The sequence below is a fragment of the Harpia harpyja genome, chromosome 9 (assembly GCF_026419915.1).
Source record: "Harpia harpyja isolate bHarHar1 chromosome 9, bHarHar1 primary haplotype, whole genome shotgun sequence".
Classification (NCBI taxonomy): domain Eukaryota; kingdom Metazoa; phylum Chordata; class Aves; order Accipitriformes; family Accipitridae; genus Harpia; species Harpia harpyja.
This window is the reverse complement of record NC_068948.1, coordinates 10,908,498-10,922,595: the sequence shown is the minus strand read 5'-3', so window position 1 is coordinate 10,922,595 and position 14,098 is coordinate 10,908,498.

Genomic DNA, 14,098 nt, shown 5'->3' with positions numbered 1-14,098 from the left:
GTTCTAGCACTAGAGGGTAGGAAACAGGCTAAGAAATTTACTTCAACAGAGTTCTTCACCAACAAAATAGTATTAACTGTGTACCACAAAAATTTCCTGGCCACTGGGTAAAATGGGCAGTGTGTGTTCTAAAGACTCTCCTCTCTCTTGTTCTCTTTTTTTCCCCTATTTATAAGTGTGCTGTCTGAATGAAATCACTGAAAACCAATTAGGAGCCTACAGGTTTTTTTCTAATACTCCCATATTTATCACAGGAGCTAAAGAAAAGATTAATCTGAACTAAAATTTAGCAGATTCAGAGACTGAGATAAATAGAATACATTTGAAAATATTAATTTTCTCACCCTCCTAAAAAAGCTTCTCTAAGGTCCAAAACAGGGGCTGGAGAAAGGACAGGATTTGGAGAGCAAGTGTTCCTGCTCAGAATAGTCTAGTCAGACCCCTAAAAATCTCCTCAGCTTGTTTCTGGCAGTACCTCCCACTTTCATCAGCCTCGTTACACTAGCATAAATAATTACACTACTGTTAGGCTTGCAGTCCCATTGAAGGTTGTGACCCTTACTTTGGGAATGACAGTTTTCAGTTCAGTGGAGGCCTTGGCAGAAGAACAGTAATTTTTGTCATGTCTAAATTGGACTGTTGTAATGCATTATGCTTAACAACGAGCTTTCAGGAGCTCCAGGTAGTAGGAAATATAGTAATGTTAATTAAGCTGGCTAGGTCAAAATGAGCATGTAACTTCTGTGCTCAGGCCTGGGTTCCCATACGTTTTTAGGTGAAGTGATAAACCTAGAAAACCTGTAAATAGCATTGGACATGATTAATGTTGAAAACACTTCACTTTGTTGCATGTTTCTTGGCTGGCTACAAAGCTTGTTGAACTCATGTAAAGTCAGCAGCATTGCTTGATTTTGGGCTGTTCAACAAGAACAATCTTTGCATTTCTAATTGCAGGTATTCAGGTATCTTATTACAGGTATTCAGGCCACAACACTCCAGTGCATCTGACACTGCAATGGTAACTGCAAGAGATCACGTCCTATTTATTACTCTTGCAGATCAAGGATACAAAAAGCATAAAGCAACAGAAATACATCTTAACTGAACTAGAACATACGGTGAATTTTAAAACTGTGCCAACTTGCATCAGCTCCACTTCATTACAGGCCTGCCATTGGAATTTATTGAGGAGTGTTCAACAACCTTCTTCAATAAAAAGAATAATGTAACTCTCTTTGGGTATCAGCCAGGTCCTGAACAACTTTCTCACAGATTTTTCAGCTACGGGTATCTCAGTTGTAGGGCTCCTTTGTCACACGCTTTTCATGTCAACTTCAGTTTTATCTTTCCAACCTCCATTGTTACACATTGTCACCCTTGCAGCAGTGGCTCAGCAGTACGGTGGGAATGGGAAAGCGGCACTCCTCTGCTGCTGCATGACTTACTGAAAAACATCAGCTGTCAACAGTTGTAACATGAACCTGGTCCCCTAGCTCATTGCTTTGCATAATATAGTCTAGATAAAAATGTCAGATTTTGCTGCACCTAAGTCCCTGATTAAGACAAGCTGAGAGAGTTGGGGTTGTTCAGCCTGGAGAAGACAAGGCTCCGGGGAGACCTTATAGCAGCCTTCCAGTGCTTAAAGGGGGCCTACAGGAAAGCTGGAGAGGGACTTTTCAGTAGGGCCTGTAGCGATAGGACAAGGGGCAACGGGTTTAAACTGAAAGAGGGTAGATTTAGATTAGATATAAGGAAGAAATTCTTCACTATGAGGGTGGTGAGGCACTGGAACAGGTTGCCCAGAGAGGCTGTGATGCCCCCTCCCTGGAATTGTTCAAGGCCAGGTTGGATGGGGCTTTGAGCAACCTGGTCTAGTGGAAGGTGTCCCTGCCTATGGCAGGGGGGCTGGAACTAGATGGTCTTTAAGGTCCCTTCCAACCCAAACCATTCTATGATTCTATGAAATTAAATTACTCTCTCCTTGAATGTCAGGAGTACTGTTAAATTTGCAAAGCAAAAGGGAATGGAAGATTTTTAGCTAATCTGTGCATGGAGAAAAAAGAAAAAACTTAATGCAATCTGTCAGCCACCTCTCATTTTTACCCTATAGTAATTTTTAAAATGGAAATCTTTTCAGCTAAGGCGTATTGTTGTGTATGCTCTTCTGCCCTCTGACTATTCATAGAGTTGTTGGATCTCTATCCTTCCTACCCAGTCCCATATGGAAAATCTTAGAAGTCTCACACAAAAGATCTCAAGGTAAACAAGTTAGGTGAAAGATATGAGCAATGGAAAAGTTGCCATGATTTTGAAAAACACTAATGAAAACATTTTATTCAACAAATTAGCATTCCTGTGCAGGGTTTACAGCTCACAGTCCACAGCACTGTGGTAGTCCATTAAATTCAAAAAGGAAAAACTGTTAAAGAAACAAAGAAAACACAGAACTCATTAGTCTTTATCAATAATAAGTATTTTCTGTGTTTATCTTGATACTCTGCAGCAGATCTAAAGACACTGTCTGTAATAAACTGCAAAGAAGTAGACAAAACAGAAACTACAAGACTAGGCTGTTTTCACTCTACTTTTTTGTCATTACCAATAATAAGCTTTCATTTGTGCAAGTAAAGACACTCATTTTGTACGTATGATACACAACAAATGCATCTCTATGCAGCCATTACCTGCAGAACTGCTTTTGTTTCTTTTTTTCTCTTACATAGTAATTCAAAAGATAATATTAAAAATCTAAGTTATAGCACAGAAGCAAAATAAGCACAAAAATAAAGCAGTCGACAGCACTGAGTAAGCAAATAATGCCTCCTGAAGATCTGTCTCTTATTCACCGTTTATTTTTTAAAGATACTGGAGAGCTAAAGTATCCATGCATGTCTGCACACCATTTATTCAAAAGCTGAGCTATTCAAGTATCAGAGCAAAACTCTGAATGGCCAGGCCCTCAAGAGCAAAGATTTAGGATGCAAATATGCACCAGTGTACCTTCTACCTTCCCAGAGTTTTCATTAGCAGAATGAAACTCTTTTTAGATTGGTTTTAAGGGTTCTAAAAAACAGCACATTTTATACTTAGCCTTCAGAAAATGAGTTGCAAATTAAATTCTTAGTTAAATTCTACAGATCTTGACTTGGTTAGTAATTGGTTCATTTTTAATTACAAAGTAAATAATTAACTAACATGTCTCTATTATTTCACTCCCAAAGTAATGTTCTACCCTTCAAGAGTAAGATGGATTAAGGAGCATTTTCATTTTAACCAGAGAAATTGGGAGTTGGTTGACTTTCTCTCTCTTTTCTGCTGGCTTGGACTGTGACCCCTTTAAACTCACACTACTCTCACTTGTCCCTTCCACCAAGGTGAATAAGGAGGTGTCCAGCCTTTTAAGCGAGCCCTGCAGTCATGAGTGTTTTGCCTGCTTTTCTGCTTTTACATTTCTTTTTGAATGACTATGCTTAAATATCTGCTAATACAGTATTCATTTGAGGAGTATGATGCAGAGCAGATGTCAAGCCCAAAAGAACAAACCACAGACAAATTCTGACAGGAGTTTGGGTGTTGTGAATATTGTAAAGGTGAATTAGTATTCCGGGTGGTAACTTCAGGTCTTTCTTGGCTGAACAAAGATTTTTAATATTCTCCTCGTTAATAAATGTCAGTATTTTGTAGGCTTGCTTTTAAGAGTTTTTGAAGCTTTCAGGCACTCTAAACTTTCAGTTTTATGCTGGATGGCGTATGTTTGGTGGCAAGTATCAAAGATAAAATTATGTCTATGAACTCACATTTGTTTTACATCGAGTTTTCTAGGATTTTTTACTTTGGGTGTCGTAGGAGGATTGACTCTGTGGTGGCATGCGCAGAAGTCACACAAAAGACTGAGCAAAAAGGAGAGCATTGAAATGAAACCTACATGCAACTTGATATTTCTATTCAAGGGAAGAGCTGGAGCATTTATAAAGCAAACCACCTCTGACTTTACTACTGAAATTGCAGATGGGGGATGGAGCAGACAAACAGGCCAGAGAAGACCTGTAGGTCCAGATGCAGTGTACGCTTTTTGATCACCCCCTGCTGCCAGCTGTTCCCTTCCCAAAGTCTACAGCCAAATGCAGGGGTTCTCAGGCTGAAGTAGAGAAAGGGAGGGCAATCAGAGGAGGAATAAAAACATCACTTGTACTAACTTCTTGTCTCTGAGCTGCTTCAAGAGGAAACCGCAGCACAGGGATTACTAACTTCAGCAAAGAGCTGTGCCCAAGGAAGACCGAGTGAAAAGTCTCTAAGATGCTCAAGCAGGAGTTTGGTCTTCCATGCCGTGCTTGGTAGGAAACTTCCTGCATCTCAAAGCATCACCTCCACCCTTCCTCCTCTCACCCCTCCAAAGAAAGGGCTATTCCTAATTCACTGACTGTAAAGCTTTCTTTCCCAACAGCAGGGTAAGAGGTTTAATTAAAACTCCACCTGGTAGTACTAACATAATCCAGCAAAATCCCATCCATTTCCGGGAATAAATCCTTGCCAAGGTTGGCTAACCAAAGCAATACAGTTTAGGCAGTTTTTTGTACTATTCCTTGAATTTAACTGTATTTCTGTGAGAAAAGCTTCCAGAACCATTCAAATCTCTAAAATATTTTACATGACATTGAAAATGGCTTATTAAGGTCACTTGGTGAATAATGGATGAAGAACACTAACTGCATTTTAATATGTTTCGCTTATCCTTTGTAATTTCCACAAGGATGAAAGGTAAAAAAACCCCAGCTGAAATTCCTAATACTCCTTACTTCCATCCCTATCTGTACAGCAGAGAAAGCACAGCACCTTCATTGCTAAACATACACCCAGCTTCATAATTCCTTATTCAACTGAGTACTATTTATGCAAATAATGTTATTAAGATCACAGGACAAATCCTGCTCTTTTCTGGAGAGTCAGCAGATTTAGGCCCCGCTTTTGGAAAAACTAACACATGCTTAATGTCAGCAGGGTATGCTGAATGTGTAAAATTGAATGAATATTTAAAAGGCTGTTGGTTCGGAATTGTATTCTTGCTATACTATGGGGAAAACAAAAATAGAATTTGGCGTTGTGAGAATGTCTACGTCATCTCATGAAAATGTATGGTATGTTTGCTGGATCAGGACTACATTTTGAAAACAAAATAATTGCAGGGCAATTTCTATGAGATACAATCACACTGTGGCAAACACATGAACAAGCACAGGACAGTTCTACAAACTAATCAAAACCAAAGCCAAACAATTCCTTCACTGATGATTTATTTTACTTAATTTCAGGAGCCATAAAAATAAGACAGATAAGGTATCCACTACTAGAACAAGAAAGAAGGATTACTTTAATCACTAATAAATTCAACCCTGTTTTGGAATGTTCTCAGCACTTACAGTTCATTGGTTAAGAAATCATTAAAATAATAAACTTAATGTCACATAGACACAGAACTTTCAACAGAGCAGAATGGAGCTAAGAATTAGTTTTCCAAATAAGGGGATATAATTCTAACACATCATTCTAATTCTAAATGCTGCAAATTTATCAAAGGGATAGCTGAAATTTTGCCTAACATTCTACCCACTCTGCCTTTTGGAGAGGAATGGTTATGTTGGAATCTCACTTCTATTAGAAGTTAAGGATCTAGCAATGGGGGAACAGGGAAAAGTTGAAAATGTAAACTAGATGGAACCCAAAGGCTCAAATAAAAGATAATTCTTAAATTTCATATAATTTTAAATCCTGGCTTGTGGAATTTGTGATAAAATTTAAGAATGGCAGTATCATGGATCTTTGTCATCTGTGGAAAGCATCCATTTGCAAGTTAGAGAACCAGTATGAACTTGCTTCTGAGCCTTATCTTCTTCTGAGTTACAGCAGAACAAACAAAAAAATAGTTGCACTGATTGTGGAAGAGAACTGGATTTAGTTGGGGTTTTTTTAAGCAATTGTCTCTTTATTTGCTTTTCAGTGAGAATACTTTATGAAATGAACCATTAATTTCATATCCATCTACTGGCTGCTATCTGGAGAAACAATAACTCATTTTAGACCCAAGTTTAACTGTGCGACATTTTTTTATATTCTCATTAGAAGCATCATTATTTTATTTTAAAAAAGAAAAGATTCTATTAAATTTGCAGCACAGCACACTCTTTCCCTATGTCAAGCTTTGCCTACAGTAATTAGCTTGCTTTTTTTTTCTTTTTCTTTTTTTTAAACTTTGTTTGCCATCTTAGATGTTGAATTCTTAAAAAGCTGAATAGATAGATTTATGGTGTAATGTAATCCCACCTTATGTGGAGCTTCTTTGTCTTCTCTATGTCCACATATGCTTTTTCTTTTTGTGCTGAAACATCACGTACCATTCCTATACCTTTGCAATGCAGGAGAAGAGACCCAAGTATGTCTTGGGAATTTTTAAACCCCAAAAGCAAGCCATCCTAAAATGCCTGCTACTTGGATAGTTGGAGCACTGACCTTAGAGGTGAATGTTATGTTTTTTCACTTGTCTTTTGTAATTCAGACCCATTCCAATTTAGTTGAACAAGTGTATCTTGGAATATGGATGGATCTGGATCCAGTTGCTCTAGGTTCCAGAATCATTGCTTGATGAGATTCCTTTTTATTCCCTCTCCACTTCGTCAGTGAAAACAGAGAGTACTTTGGGGGTTTGTCCTGAGGCTAGGAACAAGAAAAAAATTGAATGTCTCCAAGAATCATGTGGTAGGAAAACGGTTTCCTGCCCAGCCTTGCTGGCAAATACAATGGGTTAAATGCTAACCCTGAAGAAGCCAGTAAGTTTGCTCTTAGATCTGACTGTAGCCAAGAGCTGTACTTCCTCTGTCATTAAAGATGTAGTAACTTGAAAAAGCACAAAAAGGAAAATTAGTTCTATTTTTAAGTGGATTTTGTACAAATTAGCAAACTATGCACTGAAAGAATTCAAAACCTGTACCTCATGTTACGTGTTTTGCACAAGAATGTTTTGACAGGTGGATGCATTCAGACAGAGAAATTAAGAAAATGAACCCAGTAAAGGTTTCCTGATTATTTTTGTTTCCAACATCTTGAATATTTGAATGACTAAATGCAAAACTATGTTTCTATGTCTGGGAGGCAATTAACAACAACAAAACTGCGGAAAAGTCTTTCATTTTATTTGATTAAAAATAGAGCGGAGGTCAGAGTCCTGCAAAGGCATATGCTCCTGCCAAACATTATGCTGCAGAAGAGCTTCACTGAGTTCAAAGGAACAACTTTAATTTAAGAAATTAAACATATGCTGGGAGATTTGGAGAGCTGACCTTGCCCAGTTCACTCTCCACACCACCTCCTTGCCAGCAAGTGCCTGTCCTGCACCCCAGCCACCTGGCTGACCTAGCTCAAGCCACCAGGGAAGATAGGGCTAAGATAAGACCTGGATACTCCTCACCTGAGAGGTGCCATCCATATTTGAGAACAACATTTTAAGGATCCACAGCAGAATTTATCAAAGCTCTTATATCACGGTTTCAACAGTTTGAGCCCTCCTGTACAAGCTGATGTGTGTTAAAGAATGAATCAGAACTAAAACTGATAGACTGCTTTAATAAAGGCAACTTTAATATTGCTCCTTCCCTGATATGCTGACATTTAGACATGTGCTTGATGCTACATGAATAAAATTCAAAGTCACATGTGCATACATATTTGCAGAGCTACTGCTCTAATGACTAACTGTGGTACCAGGACATCCATTGCGGTATTACTCTTCTTTTTGTGTAAACCAATATTTTTTCCTCAGAATAATTTATTTAAAAGACATCAGGCTAATACTGATAGATTAAAATAGTGTTCAGTACTTACACGAAAACAGGAGAAATCAAAAACATTCATCCACTGTTGGATTTTGGTGCTTTATATAATGGGAATGGTCAATTAAATTTAGTCAATTGTTCTAATTAAGTCTATACTGGCAATGTAATTAAGCCAATTTTCTGACACTGAGCCAGACAGCAGGCATAGCTGGCTTTAAAAATTATTTTTCCACATATTGTTGTTTTGCCATTCACCTGTCAGTAAGCATAAGCATTTCCATACAACTCTAATAATTATCTTTATATTTTCAAAATATAGTATTTACAATAATTTTTCTTCTTTAATGTTCTGTTTTGATAAAATTGCTACTTCCAATTTTCTAGTATAAATAAACTTCTATTTCACCCTGAAATCCTTTTACCTTTCACAGGGTTATTTAAATACCAGACTTCAGTTATCTAGCTTGTGCCTACAGAACTATCATCAGTCTAGTTTATGGCTGAAACGTTACAATGACTGTTCACTACAGCACCGACATTAGCGAGCTCATTCTCCTATTTAATGAATATGTGTTAGCTGAGATTCCTTATAAATGCCTACTTCTTTCAGATATCTCTGTTTAAGACTACTGAGGCTTGACTGCTTTAAAACATGAATGGGGCTTTTTTAGATAAAACTCTGAGTCTTAAAAAGAAACAACATTTTATTTGAAACCATAAATAAAAAAAATAATCGGAAACCATGGTAGGTTCGAGTTAGGCCTTTTAGAAAGAAGTCAGTGGTTTTACCTTTACTCTTTCTTTTGACTTAAGGGTCCAAGAGTAAATTTATGTCAGCATACTTACCACTTGAGATGCATCAAGCTTGTACGAGACGGTATTTTCCTGAAATAAATTAGCCTGGCACAGTAGGATACTTATTACCAGCTGAGAAAAACCAATATATGTTAGTATTATGTGATGTTACGGGCAGTTTTATATACTCTAAGTGGTATTCTATAATACAATCTATAGGTATACCTCTAGCCTACAAAATATGTCACCTGCAAAAGTTGTCCCCTTTTAATCCTATTATATACAGAAGATTTGAAAATAATATCTGCTCTTTTTTGGGGGAGTATCGGGAATGATCAGGCTTCCTTTAAATTCTTCTGCTATGAATTCTCCCTATTTCTTGTTTAGGTGTTGTATATCCCTAGTAAATTTATTATTACATATGGGTAATTATATGTATTTTAATAACATTTTAATATATTGTATCTTACTCTGTTAATGCATTTTTAAGATTTTTTTATTATTATTTCTAAGCAAATCAGAAGATTAAAATCAGGTAAGAAAGTTTTCTAGCTATGTTATTTCTTTCATTGCATTTCAGATGTTTAAAATAGCATTTACTGTCCAGCTACTGATCATTTCCTTTTCCATGTCTGAAAATAGAAGCAGATTGCTTCTATTAATAACTTTTCTGTGGCACATATGTTAGGACTCCATAGACTATATATTGTAGGACTCCCTATGCAGCATAAAGTCAAACAATAAAAGCCCCTGTTAAGAGAAATAGTATAATATTGTAATAGATATGGTCTCTGGTCACTGACAAAGATTGAAACAGCATTATATTTCCAAATATTTATACCATTAGCATTAAATTAAGGAAATAAGGTTTTAGTTTTAAGTACAAATTTATGATTCCAGCTACTCTCCATTCTAAATATGGAATGTCCCTTCCAATTAAAAAAAAAAAAATTACTCTATTACTGGGCATAGAAATACTTAAGTTAACATAATTTCTTGGATATGATCTCAGTTCACAATGTTGAAACATCCAGTTAAGCTAAGTTTTTAAAGGCATGCTTGACTTTGAGTATATGAGGCATCATCCTCCTATGAGTAGTTGCCTTATTCATGTGCTTAAAACTGGATGCTTACTTGAGAAAATGGGTGAATCATGGCCTAAATTGAGAGTTATTCTACTTAATTGAACTTACACTGCTGTGAGATCAGAATGAAATATAGAGGGCCCCATTCTTTACTTCCTTTTTTAAATTTTTATGCAAAGCGAGTCTCAAACAGTGTGGAGTCCGGAGAACTCGAATGAGGTGTCTGGTGCACATAGATAAACAAGGTGCAGTGCAAAAGAGGCCTGGGTGTATTGTACATCATCTTGAGGCAATATCTGTAGAAAACCTTGTTTCTGCAGGTTACCTAGCTCTCTTCTCACCCCATTTCCAGCCATACTAGCAAATGGCAAAGCTGCAGCTTCTCAGTACTGCCATGCAATGCTGACTGATCCACACCAATGACACTGGGTACGACTGGCTAAAGGGCAAGGGCAAGCTTTAATTCCAGCTTCTCTGAACAAGCTAAGGTCTCAACAAGGGCCAGCTGAATCCAAATATTCAGAAATTTCAGGTGAACAGACAGACACAGATTCACAGTAATATATCATAATGGGATATTTGGATTGTAACATTGTGATATGACCCTGAGAATAACAGTGGACCGAAAGAGTCCTTTGTACCATACTCTTTCTGGATCATAAAAAGTTTGATTTGATTTTGCCCCAAAAGCACACTATGAACCTGCTCCAGGAGTTTGCACCATGAACAGAAATCTGACTATGATTCTGGAAGAGCCAAGCCCCATAGCCTTATAATACATCTATCCACAGTCAGCTTATTATTGCGTTTGTTCCATAATTAGATATAAAAGGGTGTAGGCTGACAAAGACAATGACCCAGTAAAATAGAAAAGTATGAAAACAAAGTGATAACATGGTAGGAGGTTAATGATGAAGACTTACAAAGAAAGATTCTGATAAATCTCTTGCACGTACAGCTGCACACTGACAGAATATTGAACCATACACATTCTTCCCATTTTGTAGGAGTGAGTTTGTGCTTTGTCACTTTGCCTCATTCAGATACCACGCTTTCCAATAGAAGAATATTTATTACAAAAAATGTCACTGACATTTCTTGTAATACCGATGTCTAGGTAGTGACATCAGTACTAAAGAAGCGGTCTCCATTTCTTTGCTCTTCAGACCTTCTGGATACTACAGAAAGACAAGACTCTTGTGAGGTCTCTTCACTCTTATGAAGAGTTATAGGAACACCCCATAATTATTCATGTTCTTTTTCCCTCTCCATGGTGATCCACAATACAGCAAATATACATATATAAAAATATATAAATTTTTTCCTTCTGAACAGTGAATCAGCTGTACTGTTCTGAACAGACTAATTTTTCATTGGGCTGGCATCATACAAAAAGGTACAATGTAGAGTCTCATTCAAGATTTGGTTAAACCCACGTTTCTCTGCATTAGGAGGAGTGATAATGGCCTATGTTTTTCTCTCACTGGTTACTATGCACAGACTTGTTAACTCTAGCTACTGAGTAAATAAAAGGAGGTGAATTTTAATCATAATTTATGTGGATGTCCTATCTTCTCTGTGGGCCCTCTTAATATAAAGCATATATAGGGACCACATCTTTGAGAAATATATTTTATATTGGTACACTAGTATACCAGAACCAAAAAGTAATGTTAGGCGTATCAAGCAGTCCTGATCACATTATGCTGTTAAATGGGCTAGGATACATTTGTGACATCATTTCGAGTTTTCCTCTATGCTTTTTGCCTAAAATGTAATCTATGGAAAACATCAGTAATCAAATAATGGAAATGTGACACCTATCAGTCCATCAGTTCAAGTGTTTTCTGCTTCACCATGTCATCTGATGGTCAGTGATGTTACAAACAAATGTTTTCTGCAGGGATGGGGATAAGAATCGTATCTTCCACATGACCTTTATAAGTGCAGTAATCCTGTCACCTGAGCAGCCGCCTGTGTAATATGCCTGTCTGTTTAATTACCCTGAGATTTTATTTAGACCTGATTCAAGGTTGATGGTGGTTATTCATATGAGCATGAACCATAAACTTATCCCGAGGCAAAATTTTCTGAAAGTACAGGGGTATCTATTGTTCCAAGTTTTATTCTGACCATCTTTAAACTATAATAACTGTCTAGCTTGAATTTACTGAAGAACAAGAAACTTGACTGTATGTGGTTCGTGTATCAAGTACTGAGATCAGCTGAGTAGCTCAGACAATAACCCATAGGCAGAATTAGAGATTGATTCAGAACTCATTCCTTAGCATTAAATGCAACTCCAGATTAGGGAGATGAGTTCAGATAATTATGATTAGAAACCTGACACAAAGATGTTCTGAATTCCAGAGGATTTGGTGGAAGTTGTCAATGTTCAGCACTATTCAAGATTAATTCCTCTATGTTAGTTAGAGCTCATGCTATCTGCTGCTAGAAACAGTCTAAACATTTCCTTGAAGTATAGCCAGGTTTCCAGCCATTGATGTCACATATAAAGGGAAAAATAAACACAGAATGATACATTTAAGTTGTTAACCTATACAAACATTTTTGCTATGTATTTCACTGAAGTAGAGAACTTAGAGGAATGTACTTAAGGACACTGTACAAATAAACAAGCAATTATTCTTATGTGAAAGAGGAGAAAGGAGGACTAAAGTCTGCTGTAATACATATTGATCAACTCCAGAATAACAGGACTAATTTTCAGGGAGTCATGCCACTGAATGAGACCAATAGGTATTGGTTCCATTGCTGTAAAGAGAAGATGTCATCCTAGTAATGCCAGAAAAAAAATTTTTAATTATTTGTATATGAATATGAATATGAATTAAGAAGTTAATTTATCTTTCAGGTTTTTATGTCATTATCAACAATATATCTCATTAGCAGAAAAGAATATATAGAGGTACCTGAAAAGTATGGTGGCTCATTCCCACTGTATTCCTTACACTACCATAAAAACCCACTCAGGACTTCACAGGTATTATTCTCCCCTCATTTTCACTGTTTAGTAACCCCACCAAAGTCAATGAAATGACATCAGACAGACTTACCTGGCTCACCTGCACCACCGTAGTCTGGTGCTGCTTACAAGAAACCTTTGCAGCATATTAAAAAAAAATCACTTTCAACTTAGCTTGCTATGTGCTTTTTATTTCCTTCTGCTCTTCCAGGCCCCTATTGCTGATATCCAGGAAATACAAGAAAAAGCCACTAGTATCAGATAAAAACATATTGATTTTAATATACCTGTCTTCAGCAGCCTCTTTTTTGCCTTATATCCAGATAAACTTTTATACTGATAGCATTTTTGAAGCAGACTGAGACTAGGACCTCCGTGTGAAAAATGGACTAGAAAAGCTTTGTCTGGTTTTATTTACTTAAAAGAATTATCTCAATGCTTAAAAGAAGTATTTGGAAAGTGTTTTTCCTCCAAGAAAAATATAAACAGAAACATATAAGCATTTAAAAAAATTTTTTTTTTCATAGAATAACTTCAGAAAGACTCCTGAAAATTTGGACTTGAAAATGTTGCTGTGGTAACTCTAAGGAGTCACAGTTCATACTCTGGTCCCTAACAGGGCAATATGCATCTGTAAAGCACCAAAGTGTTCCCGCTTCTTACATGTCTTAAGAGTTCCTGATCACTGTGCATCAAAAAAAGTAGGATAATAGGGAGGTTAGTTCACAGAGAGGAGAGCTATCAGAGACTCAGAAAATACTTCCTAGAAGGCTCTGAGCATCTTGAAATACATTCTTTACCTCTTAAAGCCATAATTTTCCAGTTTTTAGTCAGCATCTTAGTTTTAAATGAAGAATTAGACACACCTAGCCTATCTTTACTTCTGCAATTACTATACTATATAATCTTTCCACAATAAATGATGAAAAAACAAACACAGTATTCTAAATTTGTAAGTATAAACACTGTTGTTGACTGGAGCCACTCAGTTAAAATACATATTGAAAATAATGTATCTTGGGATCTCATAAAGCACAGAGAGATTTTGGAGAAGGCATCATAATTATTCAAGAAAACAAAGTCAAAGTCCTTTTAACATAAATATTATGCTCCCGCTCAACCTTATCATGGAGCCTGCAACTGAAACAAAACAAATGTCATTGATACCAAGTTTGCCTTTTAATTCCTAACAACAGGTTTGACTTCAGTAAATGCCCTCTGCTAGAATAACAAATGGTCATTCTCCTTCTCAGTCATAAGCACCATCTGCCATTTAATAGGTGCTTCAGTGACTCATTAGTCTGCACTTAAATTGACTTTGAACAGAACACTGCCATTTTATTGCTGCTGTGCTTCGCACCACCAGCTAGGACCCTTAAAGTCAATAGTGATAACGTCAATATCTTTGA